The sequence below is a fragment of the Maniola jurtina genome, chromosome 27 (genome assembly GCF_905333055.1).
Source record: "Maniola jurtina chromosome 27, ilManJurt1.1, whole genome shotgun sequence".
NCBI classification, from domain to species: Eukaryota; Metazoa; Arthropoda; class Insecta; order Lepidoptera; family Nymphalidae; genus Maniola; species Maniola jurtina.
This window is the reverse complement of record NC_060055.1, coordinates 6,135,461-6,157,422: the sequence shown is the minus strand read 5'-3', so window position 1 is coordinate 6,157,422 and position 21,962 is coordinate 6,135,461. Positions and strand designations below refer to the sequence as shown.

At 36.3% G+C, this 21,962-nt stretch overlaps 1 long non-coding RNA gene across 1 annotated transcript; it reads left to right on the top strand.

Annotated features, from left to right (window-relative positions):
- Positions 1 to 11,714: 11,714 nt before the first annotated feature.
- Positions 11,715 to 21,402, top strand: LOC123878966. Its single transcript, XR_006798916.1, has 3 exons — positions 11,715 to 11,725; positions 15,416 to 15,419; positions 21,356 to 21,402. It is a non-coding gene; the product is annotated as an uncharacterized LOC123878966 (long non-coding RNA).
- The last annotated feature ends 560 nt before the right edge of the window (positions 21,403 to 21,962 follow it).

The following is a 21,962-nucleotide window of genomic DNA, read 5'->3' as shown; positions in this document are numbered from 1 at the left end:
GTAATGAACAAAAGGAATTATTACTACCTGTGTTAAACAAACACTGTAAGGTATTTACGGAAGGTTTAGGTTTGACAAACAAGTACGAACACGTAATTGAGCTATTAGACGAAACACCTTTTGTAAAACACAGTTATCCGGTACCTTTGGCGTATAGGGAACAGGTAAAGACCGAATTAGAAGAGTTAGAAAAACTAGGCGTGATCAGACAGGAAGCGACTCCTTACTGTAGTCCTCTCACTTTCACTAAGAAGCGAGATGGATCAATAAGACTCTTATTGGACGCACGAGAGTTGAATAAGAAAATGGTAGGTGACGCAGGCGCGCCTCCCCTCACATCTGAGATTTTACAATCCTTTCATGGTGTAAATTATATCAGTTTAATTGATTTGAATAATGCCTATTTTCAAATACCTTTGCATAAAGATTCTAGGAAGTATACTGGGTTCTCGTTCATGGGGAAGACGTATACTTATAATGTTCTACCTCAAGGTTTAAAGACTTCTGTAGCAGGGTTCTCGAGAGCAATGGATTATATCCTAGTAGGAGTACGAGAGTTTTGCGTAAACTATTTAGACGACATAGTCATATTCACTACGGGGGACATAAAGTTACACTTAGAACATTTAGATCAAGTGTTAGATAAATTAGAAACCGCAGGTTTAACTGGAAGGTTAGAGAAGTGTCGGTTCTTATGTGTAGAGGTAAAGTTGGTAGGACACATAGTAAATACTAACGGGGTACGTATGGATCCTGAACGGGTTAAAGCCATATTAGACTTCCCTATACCTCGGACTATAAAACAGTTACGAGGATTTCTGGGATTAATAAATTATTTCAGAAGATTTATCTCAAAATATAGCGAAGAGGTTAAACCACTGTGTGACCTATTAAAACAAAATACGAAATGGTCATGGACAGAGGAAATTAACGATTGTTTTGAAAGGGTCAAGAAATTGTTTATAGACACGATACTTCTTGTACACCCAGATCCTAAGGGAACTTATTATTTACAAACCGATAGCAGTAATTTGGGGGTTTCGGGTTATGTCTATCAATTGAATGAAGCTGGTGAAGAACAAATATTAGGGTTCTGTAGTAAAGCATTGACAGAGACAGAACGCAAATGGACAGTTACTGAACAAGAACTATGGGCCATCATTTTCAGTTTGTCAAAGTTTGAAACATATTTGAGAGGAGCGAATTTAGTCATTAGGACTGATCATAAAAGTCTGATTTTCTTGCAGACGTGCAAACTATTGAGCGCTAGGATGATACGTTGGGTACATTATATAGGGCGATTTAATTACACAGTCGAACATGTGAAAGGTAAACTAAACATTGTAGCAGACGTATTGTCTCGACACTTAAAGGGGACCACTGATGTATTAACTAACAAGGCCACGGGGCCTGAAATGAATCTATTTAAAACATCATTAGGACGATTAGTGCGGGAGCGATGGAGAGAGATAGGTAGTTATCAAAGTCGCGACAAGACTGTTAGTGAGATAATTAGACGCGTGCAAACAGCAGACACTTCTGAATCAAAGTACTACGTGCTTAAAGAAGGGATTCTTTATAGAAGAGACATAAAAGGGGATATCTTAAGGTTATATGTTCCCGAGAACATACTAAGGGATTTGATAGTTAGCATACATGAAGAAGTAGGTCATTTCGGGCGATACAAGGTTTATGCTCTGATGAAACGTCAATATTATTTCCCAAATATGTCTCGTATAATAGGTCGTGTTGTAAGAGCTTGCGAGGCATGTCAAAAGTCAAAGCATGCTTTGGAAACGCACACGGGGCCGATAAAAACTGTAATAGCGAAGGAAATAGGGGAGAGAGTTTTTTGCGATATTTTTGGACCTTTACCGGCAGGACGATTTGGTTTTAAATACATATTCGTAATGCAAGATGCTTATAGTAAGTTAATCAGACTATACCCACTACGCCAGGCTAGTGGGAAGGCTACTTTAACTTGTGTAAAAAAGTTTCATAAGCAGGTCACAATTAAGACATTATGTTCAGACAGAGGCGCGAACTTTACTTCAAAAGTTTTCGAGTTAGGTATTCGCCAACTAGGTATCGAATTAACGCACACATCTGTTAGAAATCCACGGCCAAATTCGACAGAGAGGGTTAATAAAGAGTTAGGTAGATTATTCAGGACGTATTGCGACAAATCACATCGTTCATGGGTAGATCTATTATCGGATATAGAAGATTGTTACAATCAGGTAATACATACTACAACGGGATATTCGCCAAACGAGATTATATATGGAAAACGTACTCTGCTATCGACTGATTTCAACACTGACTCATCGGTGAGGGCAGACTTACAGGGTGAACCGTTAGAACAGATTCGACAGCAGGCACGACAAAACATAGATAAGGCGGCCGAAAGTAGGCAATTACATTATAACAAAAATCATAAGTTAATACAATTCGAAATCGGAGATTTAGTGAAACTTAAGGCTTTTACAAAGTCAGATGCGGATAAAAAGTTGACAAAAAAATTCATGCGCTTATATGAAGGACCGTACATAATAGCAGTTCCATATAATAATGTATATACATTAATAGACGTTCATACTAGTAAAGTTAAGGGTAACTACAATGCCATTCATTTGTTTAGGTACTATGTAGATAACTAGAAAGATAGGTAAAACCAGAGTACTGGAAGGAACAGAAAACAGGTAGTTTGGGGTACACTAAACAAAGTGATACCTGAGTTAAGTAGTTATGGTCATGCCCGAGGGTATAATAGATAGGCGTAGGAGGTTTAATACTAACGTTCTAATACAGATAAGGGGAAAAATAGATTTTGAAACAACTAGCACAGCTGCAGGGACAAAAGGGGGATTACTACGTGTATTAAAAATCTATTTTGGGGGAGTGTGAGATAGTCATACCTATTCACTATAAATTTTTTTTTGTCATCTCTTTAAATTTTGCTCTTAGAAAGGAAACGGCATGTAAAACAAAGATAAATCACTCTGAAGGTTCAAAGAATGGTAGAACAAAAAAATTAAAAATGAAATAAATTAAACACTGAGAAATACGTCTTAAAACTTTTCTTTGAGTCCATCCATAAACAAACAAATAAATTAGTTTAAGTTCCTAAGTATTTAAAAGGAAATTGCTCTAAAGCTAAATTGCGTTAGGGTCGGTCATAAATTTGAGAAAACCGTCAATTTTAACTTAGAAATCTTAGAAGTATAATAAATAAATGCTATTTACTGCTAACAGATGCGTGAAATAAAAAAAAGGCATGGGAACAAAATAACGAGTGTGGAGCCAAAAATCGGACCATTCAGGGAAATCGAGGTGTGTCAAATGGCCGTCAATTCTTCTTTTATCAATAAAAGTTCAGATGCGCGGGAGGCGAGCCAATGAGATATCAGAATGCTTTTGCTGGGTGTTTTCTGTTACAGGAAGAGGAAGGTGGGGAAGGATGACGATTAGGAGGAAGGACGGTGGTCGAGGAATTCATTCGGTCCTCAGCCTCGAGACTCATCACTCTATTCGAGATTGTCTCGACATCCATTTCGATATTCTAAATTAAAGTTTTTTTTGAGAAAAGAAAAATTGTAAAGTTTAAATAATAATTTTAGTATTGTTAAAATTAGTAACTAGTAAAATTTGATAGTGTAAAATCTTAATTAATCAGTGTGTATCCGGGCCAGCAGAAGCTGATATATGGTGATGTACTAATTTACATTTAATTTTAACTAGATTATTTTGAAATCAGCTCCACAACCCTAGTTAATTAAATTAATTGATTGATTTAATTAGAAATGAATCCAGATAATGTATTACACACTTTGTATTTTATATGACGTAAATCGGAGATCCACAACCGGGCATCAACAGAGGTGGTCCTGCATATTTTGTTTGGTGTTATAATGATTTACATAATCCTCAAATTATGAATACGAGGCTATAGAAAAGGTGTCTATACTCTAGACCGCACAATGAGTCAACTTCACGTTTGAACATAAGATTAAACTACTTAAACCAAAGTGTTTAAATGAGACGAAATAACTAACTGTGGAGCTGGGATCTGGATATATCTAGATTGATTGTATATAACTGTGCATAATTGTGTGTCCTTAAAATTTACTTTATTATAGAAATAAGAATTATAGACAATATCTTCATTAATTATGTGGGCATGTGTGTATTTTAGATAAAATGGTGTACATAACATTATTTAAAGCCGAAAGGGTTTTTTCGTTTGAATATTTGCTTTTCCCTTTCAATAATTAGTATGGCTTAGGAAGCAAATGTTCGGCCGGGAATTAATTAATATAATAAAGTTACTTAATTTCCAGTCTAAATAATAAATTCAGTTTCTCTTCTTTCTTTTTCTAAATACTCAACTGTATGAGTAAATAAACACTTATTTACCAGAAATAAATGCACTTGGGTATAACTGTCATCTTTTATTTGCTATATTTAGATACATTTCCTAGACATTTAATAATGGAGATTCAATTTGTTTGGAGGCTAGACTACCATATTATAATATTAACAAAGCCATTGATACAAAGAAACCATGTATCGAACTAACTTGAACTCCAATATTAAGATTTTCTCATATGACCTACATACCAATCACAATTCCTTTACTATTAAGTAAAATTTAGCCTAGTTTTTTTTTCAGCAATTCATCTAATTATAATACTAGCTCTTATTCAGCATTAAATAGGGATTATAATTGAATTAGCAGTCTAATGCAGTCCGATGGAATGACTTTTGTCGTTACGATTATTGATTTGGTAGAAAAATCACTCAATAGCTAAAATAAGGTGGTGTGCTATAAACTACTAGCTACCACGGTATAAACATCGTCTTCATCAACATGAACAGCTTTCACCGGCTCACTACTGAGCGCGGACTTCATAGAGAACTCTCGATCAAGTTTTCCTTCATCATATGGTATTTTATACCATTATGTGAAATTCTCACGATGGTTTTTCCGTATATTTTTACTATCACAAAACGATCAGTACCTAATTTACCAAGAATGCTCTCCACTACTAAAGATAATAGAGTCGGCTGAGTTCGAATCTCAGGCTAAAGACAAAGGGACCTTTTACTTTCGAGAAACAGCTAAATTTCATCTACCTACTAAAAATACCCTGAACGAGACAATGGAGTACACGCTGCCTCCGGAGGACAGATGGCGAGGCAGGTAGGTACCTTTTTTTTATGGTGTACCGATCTTTCCCAAACAGCATTTTAGGTAACATTATCTGTTAAAACCGACGCCAGCTGAATTTGTGAATCACCGAGTTTTGATAAGATAAAAATACTAGTTTTGCTGTACTTTGTAATTTCTTTGCTTGATATTTTATGGTACATGGTTGATTGGTGACGTACCAACAGCGAGATTCTGGCACAAAGCAAACACGTCATGTCTTTATACAGCTGGACTCTCCGAACTAATAAATTGGCCAATTTATTGACAATCAATCAAACAAATATATAAATATACAAAAATACCATGGTTTTGGGGCGAGCCCAGAGCTCATTGAAAAGAACCTAGGTTTCCGTACCTAGGCAATTGAAAACGCTTCGCAGCGAAAATAGGAGGGTCCAATTGCTGTGCCCCGCATAACATGGATCAAGGCTGAAGTTTCAGCGTAGGTATTTCCCCCGTGCTTAAGGAATGCCGGTTGGTCTCAAACCGATGGCCTAAATAAGGCAAATACACGTATCAACTGATTTTCCACACTAACAGGACGTTCTAAATTAGCAGATCTCTCCACTCATTATATCTATTTTGAGGAATTAAAAAATTACATTAATTTTTTTTATAATTCAATCCGTGTAAACCTGTTAGCTGGTCGAGAAGTCTACGTGTTCACCCAACGTACTGTACCAATTAATTACTTGTAAATAACTCATGACTTAAATACCTAGGTGTTTCTATAATTCAGCTGAGTTTATTTCTTATTTTTATCTCCTCATAATGCCTAATCTTAACCACTAGTATAGACGATCACAGCGTACCATCACAACGTCAATTTACAATGATCTGATTGGTGGAACCGACACTATGCGTTCGAGCGCACTGTAGAGACCTTATAGTAACGTTTGTGAATACGGCCGTAATACTCCTACGGATCTCCTCATTGGTCACGACTTATATTACACTAGTCAAAAGATTGACCATAAAAATGTGTTGTAAGGGCCTGCAACCACCGTGGGAGAGCGATACTATCTTACCATCTCAAGACAATGCTATATAGCTGACCCGCTTTTTATGGTAATTAGATTAAAATTGTTTAGTGGTTTTTTCCACGTTGTGCATAATTAACATGTAATTAAAGTGATTCTGTTTGCACATTGATTTTTTATAGTTGAGCTGGTTTAATGAAGTGCCATTTTTATTTGACTAAGGCAAAGCCAAATGGTCTAAGAGCCCGCGAAGGTAGACCTTAATTATTTTATAAAAGACTAGGTGATTCCCGCGACTTCGTCCGCGTGGATTTCGATTTTTTATTATATCCCGTGGGAACTCTTTGATTTTTCGGGATAAAAAGTTGCCTATGTCAATCTCCGGGACGCAAGGTGTCTCTGTAGCCATATAAATCGGTGAAACGGACGAACCTTCAAAAATCCCGTAGGAAGTCTTTGATTTTCCGGGATAAAAAGTCGCCTATGTTCGTCCCCGGAACACACAGAATTTGGATACAAACATACAAACATACATACACACTTAGACTGCTAAAATCATAACCCTTCCTTTTGGTTTTGCCGCAGTCGGGTAAAAATAAGGAACATCTGGTGGCAGTGGGATCTTGGATCACACAGTTTTGCTTGTTCGCGATTTAACCTACTAAATAAAAAATGACGCAGTCTAAAAATGGAAAGGTATGACAGTTTATATATCCAAATCATATTGGTTCTTCTCAGAAGTAAGCAACTACATTCCGAATTATTGGTAAATTCACTACTTACGGATTAAAGAGGTCAAACGAATTGATAATTTAACTTTAATGTTTATTTAACGGTAAGTATGTTAAAATTGTAGTAAAAGTAATGTAAGGTGAATCTTTGTTTTTGGGTCATTGTCAACTACAATTATTTAATTTTTATTAACAAGTGTAAATTAAAAATTTATAACACCCCCGACAAGTGGTTGCAGTAACTAGAAAAGAGCTGATAACTTTCAAACGGCTGAACAGATTTTCTTGGATTATAGCTAAGAACACTCTCGATCAATCCACCTTTTAATCAAAAAAAACTAAATTAAAATCGGTTCATTAGTTTAGGAGCTACGATGCCACAGACGATGACACAGATACACACGTCAAACTTATAACACCCCTCTTTTTGGATCGGGGATTAAAAACTATCGATCCGCCCTGGCTTCACACGGATGCCATTTAGGTATCTAATTAATAAAAAAAAATTGAAAACACGATTATTTGCTAAAAACGAACAAAAAAGAAAATTCTGGAATTCTGGAAATATTATTGTCATTTTTAGGGTGCTGTACCTCAAAAAGAAAAACGAAACCCTTATATGACTTGTCTCTACTCACTTTGTCCTCTGTCTGCCCGTCTGTCGTGTCTGTCAAGAAAACCTATAGAGTACTTCCCGTTGACATAGAATTATAAAATTTGGCAATTATGAAATTTTGAAATTATGAAATTTGAAATTTTGGTAGGTCTCATAGCGCAAGTAAAGGAAACAATCAGCAAACCGCGAGTTTGTGGTTTAAATGAAATGTCGGAAAATAACCCGAGCACGGAACCCTCGGTGCGCGAGTCTGCCTCGCACTTGGCCGGTTTTTGAGAAAAAGAATCTTCATATTCGTACCCTACAATGAGAACTATTTGAGATTTTCATACAAAAATACCATCATTTCCGACATTTTCGGTGAATTTTCCAAAAAACTTTCATTCAAAGGACTGAACTACTGGACGAATCGGGCTGAAATTTGGCATGCAAATAACTGATAGATAGCTATTATGACGTACCAGCTAGACACCCGCTAAGAAACGTTTTTTGAAAATTCAACCCCTAAGGGGGCAAAATAGGGGTTTGAGTGGGTTCCACGCGGACGAACTCGCGGACATAAGCTAGTTGTAGATATATGTATAGAGTTAAAACGCATACAGACAAACAAAAACTTGTCAACCAAACAACAATCGTAGAACAAAGGGTGATTACAGCTATATTACAATTGTAATACAGTAATTAGTGTATGTAATTTTATCGATTATTATGCAAAATTGTGGGACATTCTGTCAATTGATTGACAATGAATAATAAATTACTTAGCTCGAAACTTGAAGTTAGATTTGTAAGATAAATCTAAAAACTTAAATAACTTTGTGTGAATGCAAATCAGTATGACCGACATAGCTCTATCAAGATGCCAAGCTGAAATAGAAAGACTTTTTATCCAAAGGACCAGAAAGAAACTCAGCGGTTGCTCTTTTCAAAGATTCGCGGGGCACATAATTCGGAAACCCCCCCAAAATAGAATAGGAATTTCAATGACCCTCTCGGTGATTCTCAGATTTGGCGCAAATCGCATTTCAGGTCAAATAAAAAAATAATGAATGAAGTTACAGATGAGAATTGCATTACAAAAGAACTCTTGTATATTCAGCTACGGGTGCCCCAAAGTTCAAAATTGTAACTACAAAGGTTACTTCAGAAATAATATTTTTGATATTAAAAACTCACCTCCTTCTGCGGGTAAAACAGGAGTCTCAGGAAAAATCGCTATGATTTTCAAAGAAGACGGTTTTAAACGAGCTCGAGTTTTTCACATATTAATATATACATCCTGAGAAGCAATTAAAATGCATTTTCACACGTACGAATCATTTAATTACGTCATAAAAAAATAACAAATGTTTGGCACAGAAAAAAAGTCATTACCTGCAACTGAGATGGCACCTCCAAAATATCCTTCTAGTATACATATTGCCTTCCGTTCTCCCCTGCCCCGTACTAAGCCATAATCAGTCTATCTAGGCATGTTGCGGAAAGTGGCCGCGCACTTGTAGAAAAAAAAATATTTACGCTTTTGGTGCCAAAACTGGTGTTTGGCACGACTTTTCACTCTTTACCTTCAACATCATTTTAGGACAAATAATTAGTTTTTCTTAATAGTTTTATCTTCTTTCATGCACTAATAACAACATAAGTATGTAGTTTGATGTTCATATATATTGCATTTTAAAATACGACGTTAGAAAATTAAAACTGCCAAAACCTCGCTACCGTTACTATCATTACCGTAATTTACCTTCCGTTTTAAAATTGAAGGTAATGATGTTGAATTGAAGGAGGTGATGATTTTTTCAGGAAATATTGTTATACCAAAATTGTGTAATTTTCTTCATATCCTTTGACATTAAATCACGTGACAAAATATTAATCTTCAGTAATTCTTTAACTAATCAGTTGAATTAGTAGCCCATATTGTTCCAAGCAATTTAGAAATAACTATTCAAAATTATTGCATCTCGTGGTATTTCAATATTAAAAATAACCATCATATATCGATTTTAGAAACTACCATAGTGAAAAAAAAAAAGTCAAAAATGCGCGAAAAAAATTTAGCGCAGGCTAAAAACACAAAAAACGAAGAACTAAAGAAAGATCCAGAAAAATATGCGAAACGTAAAGAAGAATCATGGAGTCCTTACATTCCTTCTTGGATATTAGGGCTGTAGCAGTTGTTTTCTATGTCTCCCTACCTTTGGTTGTTGCTTTGACATGGTTCCACGAGAATTCCACTCTTTTAAGGTCTGCTTCAATGGGCCTCCTCTAGGAGTTGGTTGGTTGACCAGGTCTTATTTGACCGCCAGGCTGTCAGGCAGGCAGGTTTCAATAAACGCCGCTTGAGCAGCGTTTTCTTCCTCTCTTCGCAAAATATGCCCGACCAATCGCAATCGCATTCAAAGCTATTTCCTTATCAAATGGGAGTTGCTGGCATTTGTACCACAAGTCCTCATTTCTGATCGTGTTAGGCCAGAAAATGCGGGGAATAACACTGAAACACTTATTGTGGAAAACCTGAATTCTGTGGATTAGCGATATAGTTATTTCCACGTTTCACACCTTTATAAGAAGACTGAATTTACAAATGATTCAAACAGAGAGAGCTTTAGCTTTTATAATCCAGTTATCGACATCAGCCTCGGCACCGCCGCTAGTAGAAATGATGCTACTGAGGTTACAGAACTCCTCCACTCGGTTAACTTTTTTGTATTCTAAATAAAACGGTTCTGAAGCAGTAGAACTTATCCTCATCTCCACTGTTTTCTTTGTGGTAATCGGCAGACTAGAAATTAATTCTAGTATCGACTATTCTCACTAATTTGTGAAGTAAAGATCCTTTCAAGTAAAGATTTTTATATAAACCTGTGAGGATGTTACTGCTATTGTCACAATTAAAATATCATAAGCCTACGTTGTCGTATTAGTTTACAAATTGCGGAAAAACCAAATTAAATTTGAATTTCGCGGGCAGACCCGTCTCATGCCCCTTAATGTATTCAAGTCGATATGATATGAGAACCAGGTCATCCACATAGTCAAGGTCTTCAAGTTGCCTACTGCTCCATGATATCCCTCTCGGACTAATGGTGACACGACGCATAACTTCGTCGATAAGCAAGATAAATAATAGTGGTGAGGAAGACACCCTTGCTTAACTCTACGGATTATTTTTGACTCCAAGACAACAAAGAGTACAGCGAAAAAAGTTACTTGAAAATTAAAAAAAAACATATAGAAAAAATAAAAAGAAGTAAGCCGATTGAGAAATACTGTTTAAGATAACAAGGGATTTAGAAGAAAATCATCCACAGGAAAAAGAATGTGCTCCTTGTGAACTTACTACTCCTATAGTAATAACAGATGTTATGTATTCGTCAAAACCTCAACAATTGACGTCAAGGGCTAGCTTTGTATAATATACATTGTCGATGGTGTATGTCAATAATTATATTAGGCTTTTGTTTCGACGGTTTGACGTGTCTTCGACTAAAATGGTGTATCGAAATGACCATGGTTATTTACTTCTTGTATATTTCAGTGGCGACGAAGATGGGATTATATAAAGAACCTTTTTGTGCAAACGAGTTCAACATCCTGCAAACGACGAATAAGTACCACTTATTGCACACGGTCAAAGACTTTCTCATAATCAATGAAGGAAATTCATACATCAGTTTGCATGTCTCTATATTTTTGGACTAGTACGTTTATAGCAAATAATGCTTCTCAAATTCCAACACCAAATCTAAATCCAAACTGACTCTCATTGAAGTAGTTGTCACATTTATTTCTAATCCCTTAAGAGCTGATAAGTAGAAACATCTTTGGAACATGACTCATAAGGCTGATAGTGCGGTATTCATTGCATTTCTTAACATTCCCAAGATATTGCAATGATTCCTTGACATGTGTCTGCGAACATATTGTTTTGTATATATAGTTTTACAAATTCTTTTTGACTTCAGTGTCCAAAATTGGTTTAACTTTATCATCAACTAAACTGTTTATATACGACACTCTTCGCAGGTCTGCCATTTCTATGCAAATTAAAATAATCATGTTTTCGCTCATACTGTTCTATCACCAAACATTTGTTTTCGTGATAATATGCTCTCGCAGCACGATTATTTTATACATTTCAAGTAAAATTTATAGGTGATGATATGTCTGGAATAATATTTTTGTTAAAGTTTGCAATATTTCCGTTATTAATTCTGTTTACTTGATTAATGAGATGAAGAAATACGTTCTTTTTTGAAAATGAAATATTGCTTCATTACCATCGCATAAACATCAACGCCTTCTCCACCAAAATCATTACCAGCACACTAGAACTCATTACCTTCAGCAACTGAAAACTTCAAATGCATATATCTCTGAAATTCATGGGTGCAATTTGATATAACTTGGTCATTCTTTTTGATTTCACCTATATTTTAGTTTAGTTCAGCAATTTTCACAATTTAAAAAATTCTCTTATTTTCTCCGATTTGCGCCAAATCAGAGAAGTACCCCTCTGTCTGTCAGCTAGTGTATTGAGAGATGTGTGGCCTAGTTGTATCTCCAATTATTGGCAATTAATGACCCAAGAATTTCTAAATGGGTGACTTAATCAGGAGGTCCGATTTTCAATCAATCAATCAATTTATTGCAAACTAGCTGATGCCCGCAGCTTCGCCCGCGTGGATTGGTCAGATCCCCTGCAGCATCAGGAGTTGGACTCCAAATTTTTTATGAAACAATGTCGCAAAGTTCCTCTATCGATTAAAAAAGAAATGACGCAAATCGGTTTAGAAATCTCGGAGATTTCGGTGTACATAGGTAGAAAAACACAACTCCCTTTTTGAAAGTCGGTTAAAAAAGTAGCCTATGTTACTCCCTGGTCAATTCTCTACTTGTCTGTGAAAATCCCGTCAAAATCGGTTCAGCCGTTCCCAAGATTAGCCTTTTCAAACAGACAGACGGACAGACAGACAGACAGATAGACAGACAGACAGACAGACAGACAGACAGTCAAAAATTTTAAAAACGTGTGATTCAGTTATAGTATCGTTCAAATAACCATATGACCTTAATATGCGGTAGTTATTTCGAAATTACAGACAGACACTCCAATTTTATTTATTAGTATAGATTTGAGTTATATACATTGGTCTTAATATAAGCTTATAATCTTCTTATAATAAGTTTTTTGGTCTATTCGGTTCCTTTACGTCTTGAAGAGGTCCCGGTTATCATAACTGACGTCTGCTAATGACAGTGTAAAACCTAAAGGTCAAAATCTCGTTCTCTTACTCGAATTGTATATAGGTATTGTAGAGGTAGGTAGGATCTAGGGCCTTCTTAATACAGTGGACCCCCGGTAATCCGACAAACGTTTTGCAGGACATTGTCGAACTATCGAATTTGTCGGATTATAGAGTACTGCCTAAGACCCCCTATAGTCCAGATTTTTTTACAAAAGAGTACCTTGTAATCCGACAAATTACAAATCCAATGATAAGATTCTATATGTCATACATACTCTGAAGGACAAATCATACTTCACTATGAATGTCAAATTTAGTAAATTCAATAATAATAGACATGTCGGATTACAGGGGGTGCCGGATTAGACAGGGGCCGGATTACCGGGGGTCCACTGTATATGGATTTCTGTGCTGGGATCCCACCGCATTATTATATCAAGAAAACCCCTACCATTATGTAATCAATGGCAAAGATGACGGTCCTCAGTAGTAAAGAAGGAATACGATGAGATGAGATGATGAAAACAGAGAGAGTATAGTACCGTCATAATCATCCCATCGCCGGCCCACTACTGAGTACATGTCTCCTCTCAAAATAAAAATGGTTTAGGCCATAAGTACGCCATGCTGGCCAAGTGTGGATTGGCAGACGTCACACATCTTGGAGAACGTTATGGAGAACTCTCAGGTATGCAGGTTTCCTCACGATGTTGTCCTTCGCCGCCATCAAAGCATTATTAATCCCAAAAAGTTAGGGATATGCCCGGAATAAAACCGAACCCCTATTAATAAACCGCTGTACTATCACGACTAATCCCTACTATATATAATATTATAAATGCGAAAGTGTGTCTGTCTGTCTGTCTGTCTCTCTGTCTGTCGTCTGTCTGTCTGTCGTCTGTCTGCTACCTTTTCACGGCCCAACAATGTAACCTAAAGACCCATCCACTTAACCGTTTTGTATGAAATTTGGTATCGAAGTAGCTTGCGTCCCTGTAATCGAAATAGGCAAATAAAATTTTTATCTCGGAAAATCAAGCGGTTCCCACGGGATCTATAAAAATCTAAATCCACGCGGACGAAGTCGCGGGCATCCTCTAGTAATATTATGAATGCGAAAGTGTGTCTGTCTGTCTGCTACCTTTTCACGGCCCAACAGTTTAACCGATTCTGACGAAATTTGGTACAGAGTTAGCTTATATCCCGGGGACGGACATAGCTGGCTACTTTTTATCCCGGAAAATCAAAGAGTCCCCACGGGATTCCTAAAAACCGATCCGCTTAACCGATTTGTATGAAATTTGGTACCGAGGTAGCTTGCGTACCCTACCCTGTAATTGACATAGACATTTTATCGTGGAAAATCAAACAGTTCCCACGGGATCTTTAAAAACCTAAATCGACGCGGACGAAGTCGCGGGCATCCTCTAGTACTAAATATATAAGCAAAGGTCATACCTATATAAATTGCAACCCAATTTTAACAGGTCACCAAATTCTAATAATGATTTCAATCTGACCTTACTCCTCTTTACCCATCAAGGGCAAAATAATTCGAATTTAGGTTAGACGTTCCGGTCTTTAGAATCTGTATTATAATATTTTATTAACAATTATTTTACTATCACTAGGTAATATTATAAAGTCATATAAAGACTATGTAAATGATAAAAAAGCATGGATTTGACTCGCTCCAGCAATGTGCGGGGCTGCAATTGCTTGTATATATAGTATGGAATATTATTGAAGAATTGAAAAGAGCAACCGTCGAGTTTCTTGCTGGTTCTTCTCGGTAGGAACGGCATTCCGAACCAGTGGTAAATTATTTGACGATTCAAAAGCACTTGTAAAAGTCTATTTGAATAAAAATCTATTCTATTCTATTCTATTCTATTCATCTCTTTGTCTGTCTGTTTGAAAACTCGTCAAAAAGCGATGAATGGATTTCATACAAAGTGTACACTTCGCGATTCTCCATACAAACATATTACGCCTATTATTCTATTCCTTGTTGTTTTATATCTTAAACTAAGCCATATATCGATTCGTCTTTCCATTATATCTTAAGAGGGGTCTCTCCGTCATTCGCTCCATACAAACGTAGTTCAAATTTCATTTGAATATTAAGCGACCAAAGTTCATGAAATTTTGCAGACATATTCTAGAAGATATCTATGCCTGTGGTTTTCCAGATTTCTGTTAAAATATTCGGTTTCAAAGTTACGCAGTCTTAAAAATTCACATACAAATCTTTGAGCCCCTGTAATTTTAAAACTACATCTAAAAGACCACAGGCACAGATATTAGTTTCTAGAATATGTCTGCAAAATTTCATGGACTTTGGTTGCTTAATATTCAAATGAAATTGGAACTACGATTGTATGGATTTTCGGAGAAAGCCATGTTAAACCAATTAATAGGTATAGTAAAATTGTATTCATTTCAAAAGTTATGGCCTTTGAAAAATCTCTATTTCTGGGAGAACTATCAGGCATGCAGGTTTCCTCACGATGTTTTCCTTCACCGTTAAAGCAAGTGATATTTTAATTATATAAATATTATTTTAATTATTTAATATTATAAAGCAAGTGATAGTTTGGAACCCTCGTAGCTTTAGTTTTAAGTTACGTAATTAATTATCACCACTATATCGTACAAAAACAATTTCGACAATCAAAAGCAGTACAATTGTACCAACTTTGAATAAATAATTTTGACTTTGACTTTGACTTTGAATTGCTCATAAAGAGTTGGAGGTGCATACCGGGGTCTTGAACCCTTGACGTCCCTGAGGCGGACGTTTTAACCACTAGGCTATCAGAGGTTTTTTACGCTCATTCACTTTTAAGTATGACAATAATAGCCCAGCAGAACTCAAGTTAAATTACTTAGTTTCTAACTTAGGAAAGCTTATAACTAAACACAATTAGTTGTAATCACTTATTTCGCAAAAACTTGACACTTAAAATCAAAATGGCCGACAATTTAAGGCAACGTCGTGAGAAGAAGATTTACGAAACGTTAGAAGGCCTTATTGTAATAAACATTATGTATTAGTCAAGAGTTTTGAATTGTTTTAAACTTTACCCCTTCCAGGTTAGAAAACCGGCCAAGTGCGAGTCAGACTCGCGCACCGAGGGTTCCGTACTTGGGTATTTTTCCGACATTGCGCACTATAAATCAATAACTATTATCCTTAAAAATAAATGAAAATCTGTTTAAGAATGTACTTATGTTATGAATGTGTTAGCTTACTTTGAAAATTGTAATACTTTTCAATTTTTTTTCTTAAATGTGACCACAAATTCACGGTTTTCGGATTTATTCCTTTACTTGTGCCATAGGACCTACCTACCTGCCAAACGAGATGGACAAAATTTGCCCCAGGCTGTACAAATACAAAGGTATTATAATAAATTCAGATAAAATATACCATTAATTTTGAATAACTATTTACATTTAAAAGCAGTCGCTGAAAATATTTGAAAAAATAAGAATTTAAATCGATTTTGTCTAAGATTTTTTTTACTTTACGGCTCTGGATGGAAGTCTTTTTAGGCCTATCACAAACTTAATGTCACACGGTCACAGAAGCGTAAAAATTGTTTAAGCTATTATTATAATGCTGCCATTCAACTCTTATTTTAAAATAAATACGTAGACGCTTATATTATGTAAAATATAAAATTAATAATATAGCATTACAATATTCACAAAAAAGGGTTATTTTCTTGCTTTCTAGTCGGTGGTCAAATTCGATGTTCACTGTCATGTGGCGATTGTTAGTCTGTGTCTTACGTCCTATGCTGTAGTCAAGCTCAAAAGTACTAGGGCCCAGAGCCGTTAAAGCTGTGTCTCTATGCTTGAAAAATGACGTTTGCTTGACATTCCGTCATCCTGTGTTGTCATCGCTTACTTTCGTTTATACAATATCTGTACTTATTTTTGTTTACCTATAATAATAATATAGTGTCGTAGTCCCACACGATTGCTCCACTAATTATTATTTACTAGCTGATGCCCGCGACTTCGCCCGCGTGGATTTAAGTTTTTCGAAATCCCGTGGGAACTCTTTGGTTTTCCGGGATAAAAAGTAGCCTATGTGCTAATCCAGGATATTATCTATCTCCATTCCGAATTTCAGCCAAAACCGTCCAGTAGTTTTTTATATAATAGAAGATTTTTACTATTAAATGGCACAGATATCATCTCTGTACATTCTGGGGCACACGTCCATACAATTTTTGTTCATCTCCTTTCATGATTCTAGGTATAGGTTTTCTTGACAGACACGACAGACGAACAGAGGGACAGACAGACAGATAGACGGACAGACAGACAGACAACAAAGTGAAGCTATAAGGGTTCCGTTTTTCCTTTTGAGGTACGGAACCCTAAAAATAATGCTCTTCTGATCCAATTTTTAATGACTGACTGACCGACTGACTGATCTTGCAATGCACAGCTTAAACTACTGGATGGATTGGGGTAAAAAGGAATTTTGGAAATGAAGCCACCATGATCCAAACTTCATAGTCGCTGATCGTTCCTCCCTGTGTTGGGGGCAGTACGCAGAGAAACTTTCAGCTTTTATAAAATAACTAGAGGATGCCCGCGACTTCGTCCGCGTGGATTTAGGTTTTTAAGATCCCGTGGGAACTGTTTGATTTTCCGGGATAAAAAGTTGCCTATGTCAATTACAGAGACGCAAGCTACCTCGGTACCTTTCATACAAATCGGTTAAGCGGATGGGTTTTTGGGAATCCCGTGGGAACTCTTTGATTTTCCGGGATAAAGAGTAGCCTATGTCCGTCCCCGGGATATAAGCTAACCCTGTACCTTTCGTCAGAATCGGTTAAACTGTTGGGCCGTGAAAAGGTAGCAGACAGACAGACAGACACACTTTCGCATTTATGATATTAGTATGGACTAAGGTCTGGCACGCGCTGGCTCTCTCTATAAAATAAAGTCTAATCACCTAAAAACAGGAAATACTCAGTCGAAATTTTTATATCAGTAACTATAATGACTAGGCGTTCAAGTATTAAATGCTTAACAACTTCATTGCACGCTGATTCGCATGCAAAACCACTTTCATTAGATTTTGCATACGTGGAAATTATGATACGTACCTAAAACTATATTAGTCCAGTAATTTGGTAATATGAGATGGAAAGTTTTCAGAAGGTTATGCAAATTGGTGGTTTTATAGATTTCGATGTGCTCTTTCCGAATTTTTATTTTGCCACCTCGTACCTTTGCCGTCGCGCCGCCATCTTGGAAAAATGGCGCCCAAAAACAGTTTTTTCACGATAACTTCTTTCCCACTCATTTTACGATAAAAATGACTGTGTAACAATTAAACTAGAGACAATTTCCTACAATTTGTGTAGGCACCTTTTTTTGTAGACTCAATAGTTTCAGCGTACGAGCGCCACAAAGCCCACTCCAACACCAAATTACTGGGCTATAATATGAAAGGAAAAGTTAGCTGACTGACTGATCTATTAACGCACAGCTCAAACTACTGGACGAATCGGGCTGTTTGGCATGCAAATAGCTATTATGACGTAGACATCCGCTAACAAGTGTAAATTAAAAATTCATAACACCCCCCACAAGTGAAGGTTACAGTAACTAGAAAAGAGCTGATAACTTTCAAACGGCTGAACCGATTTTCTTGGATTATAACTAAGAACACTCTCGATCAAGCCACCTTTCAAATAAAAAAAAAACTAAACTAAAATCTGTTCATTAGTTTCGGAGCTACGATGCTACAGACAGATCTGTTGTACAAACTAAACTAACAGGTCTGATTCTAGTCCCACTTTCATCTTGGACTGTATCATCACTTCCAGGTGAGATTGCAGTCCAGTGCTAACTTGTATTTGAATAAATAAAATCGAGAGTTCCGTAACTTAAGTTCACTTGGTACTAAAATTTAGTTCCGAGTACGCTCACATGATGCTATCTGTTTCAGAATGGTGTAAATCAATTTGCTTCAAAAACACATCGGCAATCGCAAGTCCAGCGGGGAAAGTAAAGATCAGTGGTAAAAGTGGTAAGTTGCCTTCAAACTACGGAAATATAATCACACTATCACATCACAATCACACTAATATTATAAAGGCGAAAGTTTGTATGTGTGTGTGTGTGTGTATGTTTGTTACTCCTTCACGCAAAAACCACTGGACGGATTTGGCTGAAATTCAGAATGGAGATAGATAATATTCTGGATTAGCACATAGGCTACTTTTTACCCGGAAAATCAAAGATTTCCACGAGATTTCGAAAAAACCTAAATCCACGCGGACGAAGTCGCGGGCATCAGCTAGTATAATAAATAAATATCGCTCACCCTACTTTTAAACATATTTATATATTACATTATATTCCGTAGTTTGAAATCAACTTTATATGCGGTTTTAACTCCCAGGAAACACGTATGTTCTAAATGAGGTTTACATCTTAGTATCAACCACATGTGTCTAGTATTATGTAACAGTATAATTATGTCAGTATGTCCTACAGATATTGTGAAATTATTTACTCTGTGGTTTTCTTATTGTTTGTAAAATAAGTTGGCTCATTGAACTTATTTCCACCAGAGTAAAATTAGGTGAAACGCAGGTTTAGGGTTACGTACCTCATAGGGAAAAACTGAACCCATAAATCACTTTGTTTTTAACCCCCGACCCAAAAAGATAGATACCTAAATGGCATCCGTGTGAAGCCAGGGCGGATCGATAGTTTTTAATCCCCGATCCAAAAAGAGGGGTGTTATAAGTTTGACGTGTGTATCTGTGTATCTGTCTGTGGCATCGTAGCTCCTAAACTAATGAAACGATTTTAATTTAGTTTTTTTTGTTTGAAAGGTGGCTTGATCGAGAGTGTTCTTAGCTATAATCCAAGATAAAAAAATTTCAAAAGAAAAATAAAACCGACTTCAAAAACCAAAAACACTAAAAAGTAGAAAATAATTTTTGTTTAGCTACACATGTAATGTACCTAGGTATGAAGTCGAGCGAGCATATTAAAACAAAATTAGAAATCCAAGAGTAAAGCTCGCCCGACTTCATACCTAGGTACATTACATGTGTAGCTAAACAAAAATTATTTTCTACTTTTTAGTGTTTTTGGTTTTTGAAGTCGGTTTTATTTTTCTTTTGAAAATTTTTTATTTCACAATTTTTAGTGGCCCCACTGTACTATAATATGCTATGCCCAGTTAAAACCCTACTGTTTACTAAGCTATTACAGTGATCGCGAGCAATTTGCTCCTATCCATTGAGGAGTTCTGTTCTCCATCTCCGAAGATATTCATCAGATCTTCACCAAATTTATATGGGACCACCTGCACAGTATACCCTTTCAAACAAAAAAAAAATTTTCCAAATCGGTCCAGGGGCCTTTGAGTAATCGGGGAACATACATAAAAAATATAAAAAAAAATAAAAAAAAAAAAAAAATGATCCCGACGAATTGAGAACCTCCTCCTTTTTTGGAAGTCGGTTAAAAATCGGTTCAGCCGTTTGAAAGTTATCAGCTCTTTTCTAGTTACTGTAACCTTCACTTGTCGGGGGTGTTATAAATTTTTAATTTACACTTGTCTGTCTGTCCGTTATCGTGTCTGTCAAGAAAACCTATAGAGTGCTTCCTGTGGGCCTAAAGTTATAGTAAATAGCTTTAGTTTTAAGTGATGTAATTAATTATCACCACTATATCGTACAAAAACAATTATCAGCCTGCACTATCAAAAAGAGTATAATTGTACCTACTTTGAATAAATGATTTTGACTTTGACTTATGACTTTGACTATAAATTCGGCAGGTAGATAGGTCTTATAGCACCAGTAAAGGAGAAAATCCGAAAACCGTGAATTTGTGGTTACATCATTAAAAAAAATTGAAATGTAGTTCAATTTTCAAAATAAGATGACCATACCAAGTGGGGTATCATATGAAAGGTCTTTACCTGTACATTCTAAAACAGATTTTAATATATCTTTATGCCCAATAGTTTTTGATTAATCGTGCAAAATACCGGAAAATACCCGAGTACGGAACCCTCGGTGCGCGATTCTCATTCATTTGGCCGGTTTTTTGGAAAGGGTTCCGTTTTTCTTTTTGAGATATGTAACCCTAAAAATTCTTTGTACGGCACGGAACCTTTCGTGTACGATCCGACTCACACTTGACTGATATTTTAATTACGACTTATATTATAAAATTAGTTACACATGTATAGTGATGAAAATATATGACTGTCATTAGTTATTAACTAAATTAAGTTGTAATGTACTGGTAAAAGTCAGTAATGAGGAAACATCGAAGGAAGTTATTCGCACGGCATTGCATGCTCTTTATTGAATGTGGTATGTGTGTGTGTAATTGTTATTACATATAGCTACTGAACTGAGATCGATTTTACATTGAGAAAAATAGACACCAAAAATTACTCATCATGATTGCCGGCTCACTACGGAGAACGGGTCTCCTTTCAGAATGAGAAACGTTTAGACTTTAGGCCATAATCCACCCGTTCGTCTTCATTGCTTTTTTAGCCGACTACGGCAAACCCAAAATGAAGGGTTATGGTTTTAGCAGTCTTTGTATGTATGTAGGTTTGTATTTATGTGTGTTCCACCGTAGTGCCTAAACTACTGAGCCGATTTTGATGAATGAGGTGGCAATCGATTCGTTATTATGGTCCGGGTGACATAGGATTCATTTTATGCGAAAAAAATCGATCTCACGGATGTTACATCCAAAAAAGCGGGGCCCTCCAAAAATTTTTCTTAAAGAGCTTGGGTCTCCTCTCAGAATAAGAAGGGCTTAGGCTATAATCCGCCACGCTGGCCCAGTTCGGATTGGCAGACTTCACTCACTTTTGAGAAAATTATGGAATGCTCTCAGGCATGCATATTTCCACACGATGTTTTCCTTCACCGTTAAAGCAAGTAATAAAAATGGACATAACTCCGAAAAGTTAGAGGTGCGTGGCCAAGATCGAACCCCCGACCTCTTCAATTGAAGGCCGACCATTTAACCACTAGGCTACCACTGTACTAAAGTTATATTATTATTTCTAAGACAAATTTTCACGTTTTTAGGTCTCCGTATCTGCAGAGGAAAAAAAGGAACCCTTAAAGGACCACTTCGTTGTCTGTC